We start from the raw sequence: 3,863 nt of genomic DNA on the forward strand, positions 1-3,863 counted from the left end.
TTTCTTCTTCCAGCAGTTTAGGCTTATATTTTTATAGTATTACTTTGCAGAATTTTTATTGTTTTACCTTTTTGCAATTCTATTTTCTTTTCTAGCATTCAATTAATTCTTTTCGCACAATAGTTTCTACACCGGAAACTATTGTGCAACTTTTACCGGATCTAACCTTACGTTAGAATCTAGTTTTTTTTATTTTTCCTTGGTTTAAGTTATTGTTTAATTGAAGAATCCGAGAACAAATCCTACCGGCTTGTGGTGGAGTGTTCAAGACTATTGTTTAACGCATTCAGGTTCTTTAATCATTATTGAATGCTTTGTTTTATTAATTATTTATATTATCTGCCTGGGATGAGTCTGTTTATGCATGATATGTATTTTTGTTTGTTTAGCATGTCTGGCTAATTCGCCTAGATATCGGTATGTAAAGTAAGCGGAATAAGGGATCAAGACTAAGTCGGCCTAATTAAACTTAAAATTAAAATCAATCTTTTTACGGTCTCAATTTACAGGTTTAATAACAAGATTTTTTACAAAAGTAAAAGACATAAAGAAGTTAAAATCAATAGAGCGAGAGTTTGAGGTTTTAACTGGACAGTGTAAATTAGGCATTAATTCTAGATCAGGGCGAGAGCAAGTTTTAGAGTTAATTAAATTCTGACCTTTTCCAAAAAGTATTCTTAAAGATTGAATGTGAGGACGAGAGTTAAGCATTCGGGTTTAATTGTATAACCTAAGTCAACAGAGCGAGAGTTTGAGATAAGGGTGTTTAAAACGGTCAGTGTTTTCTTAAAAAGAGTTTCTGCAACTTTATTGCTTTCAAAAAGTGGTTTTTGACTTAATTATAAGTGACAGCTACATTAACATAAAATCATGGTTTATTCAACAGAGCGAGAGTTTGAGATAAAACCTTTAATCAATAAAGTTAACTGAAACGATTTATTTTAAAACCAAGAAACCGACAAAGAATTGATTCCCTAATTACGACGAACTACATACCGATATCCGCTTTATTAATATTTAATCTAGATCTTAGTTTAGTTTTTAGCTTCTCCCCCAAACAATCAACCATTATTCACCTTAGCTTTACGTAGTAACCTTAGATAACGGTATATCGATTCATAAGTCCCTGTGGGATCGATATCTTTTAAAACTACGCGATAGAACTGTGCACTTGCAGTTTGTACCCCAAATTCGACTCATAAAGTCGAGCGATCAAGTTTTTGGCGCCGTTGCCGGGGACTTCTATTTAATCGATATCGTAACTCTTCCGTTACGCTGTAGAGACTAAGGTTTCTCTTTTCTTCTATTCTTTCTTTCGTTGATTTGTATGCCACGCACTCGCTCACAAGGCGAACCGCTCTATTTACGAATCAACGATATCGAACTATATCTCCGAGTCTTACGACGAATTCGGGAATATCGTGCTGCAAACAATCTCCCTCCTATAGAACTTCCTGATTTCAAAAACCTTTTTCCTTCGATAACCGAGATGGCAGAACCAGCTCGTGCTCTTAGAGATTACGCCGCTCCATCGCAAGATGAGCCGCATTCAAGTATTGCTCCGCCCGCAATCGAAGCAAACAACTTCGAACTTAAACCTTCGCTGTTGCAGGCGGTGCAACAGAACCAATTCTCTGGAAATCCTACCGAGGATCCAAACCTTCATTTATCCGTATTTGTTCAATACGCTGATACTGTTAAAGCTAATGGTGTCACTTCAGAGGCAATTCGACTTCGTCTTTTTCCTTTCTCATTAAGAGATAGCGCTAGAAGATGGCTTCAATCTCTCCCTTCCAACTCAGTCACCACATGGAACGAGTTGAAGAAAGTTTTTCTTGCCCGATACTTTCCGCCAAGCAAAACAGCTATGTTAAGAGCCCAGATAAACGGATTTAAACAGAAAGACAACGAGTCTCTTTTCGAAGCATGGGAAAGATACAAAGACATGATGAGACTTTGCCCACACCATGGTTTGGAAGACTGGTTAGTAATTCACACATTTTATAATGGTCTCTTATACAACACAAGGTTAACAATAGACGCCGCTGCAGGTGGTGCATTAATGAACAAACCTTATGCTGATGCTTACCAGCTTATCGAGAGCATGGCCCAAAACCACTATCAGTGGGGAACCGAACGAACAACGGTGGAAAAACCTCAAACGAAAACTGGCATGTACGAGATAAGTAACCTTGATCACGTTAACTCAAAAGTGGATGCTTTGGTCCAGAAAATTGAAAGTTTAAACGTATCACCTCCAGCCGCCGTGGTTGCTATAACTCAAAATTGCGAGGTCTGTGGAATCCAAGGCCACACTCCTACGGACTGTCAACTCTTGACAGGAATCCAAGCAGAACAAGTAAACTATGCTCAAGGAAGCCCCTATTCGAACACCTATAACTCAAATTGGAAGAACCATCCAAACTTTTCATATAAGAGCAATAACGCTTTGTACGCACCTGGACAGTCTCCAAATCAAGCCCCAGCTATACCTCCGGGATATCAGAAACCGAACCCACCCATGCCTAACAATAACGCCCCTAGGAAATCCAACTTGGAAATCATGATGGAAAACTTTATAGCTTCCCAACAACAAACCAATAAAGATTTCTTAAACCAGAATGTACACACTGGCGAACAACTTAAACAACTAGCAAGCAAAGTAGATGCCTTGGCTACCCATAACAAAATGCTGGAAACACAAATATCACAAGTAGCTCAACAACAAGCACCTACTGCTGCCCCAACTGGTACATTCCCTGGACAGCCCCAACCTAACCCGAGAAGCCACGCTCATGCAATTATATTAAGGAGTGGAACGGAAGTGGAAGGACCGTCTGATCCAAGGATAGAAAACCAAAACCCTAAGAAACCAACTGAGGAAAGTGAACCTAAGGAAAAGGAAGAGAGTAATAAGGAAACCCTAGAAAAGAAGGAAACTTATGTACCTCCACCACCTTACAAACCACCTATACCTTACCCTCAAAGGCTTGTTAAAACCAAAGATGTGGGCCAATTTAGAAAATTTGTTGACCTCCTTAAACAATTAAACGTTACAATTCCGTTCACCGAAGCTATTACGCAGATGCCCTCATATGCTAAATTCTTAAAAGAAATCCTTTCTAATAAGAGGAAACTTGAGGATAGCGAAACCGTTACACTCCCTGCCGAATGTAGCGCTATAATCCAAAACATGCCCCCTAAACTCAAGGATCCAGGTAGTTTCTCTATACCCTGTCACATAGGAAAATTTGTCATCGACAAAGCCCTATGCGATTTAGGAGCCGGAATTAGCGTTATGCCTTTATCCATATGTAAGAAACTGGAAATGGGAGAATTAAGACCAATCAAAATGTCTGTGCAACTAGCAGATCGTTCCATCAAATATCCTGTAGGAATCCTTGAAAACGTTCCCGTACGCATAGGTCAATTCTACATTCCCACTGATTTTACAATTATGGATATTAGAGAAGATGATATTACACCCATTATACTGGGAAGACCATTCTTAGCAACTGCCGGTGCAATCATAGACGTAAAACGAGGACGACTCACCTTCGAAGTAGGTGAAGAGAAAATTGAATTCATTCTTTCCCAATTCTTGAAAGCACCTGCAATAGAAGATACATGTTACTTCATGGATATCATCGATGAATGCATAAAAGAAGCAGAGTTAGAAGAAGACAAATCATCTGACTGCCTTGTAGAAGACAGATCTAACCAATGTTTAGCAATAACACCGGATCCTACGCAATGTCTTAACAAACCAACCCCTGATCTGAAAACACTTCCCAAAAATCTGAGATATGAATTCCTAGACTTAGAACTTGAACGACCTGTGATAGTTAATGCAGACCTAGGGA

At 39.0% G+C, this 3,863-nt stretch overlaps 1 pseudogene; it reads right to left on the reverse strand.

Moving 5' to 3' along the window:
* Positions 1-1,874: 1,874 nt before the first annotated feature.
* On the reverse strand, positions 1,875-1,974 carry LOC127109154 (uncharacterized; annotated as a pseudogene).
* Positions 1,975-3,863: the final 1,889 nt, after the last annotated feature.

This window comes from Lathyrus oleraceus, chromosome 7, assembly GCF_024323335.1.
Source record: "Lathyrus oleraceus cultivar Zhongwan6 chromosome 7, CAAS_Psat_ZW6_1.0, whole genome shotgun sequence".
NCBI classification, from domain to species: domain Eukaryota; kingdom Viridiplantae; phylum Streptophyta; class Magnoliopsida; order Fabales; family Fabaceae; genus Lathyrus; species Lathyrus oleraceus.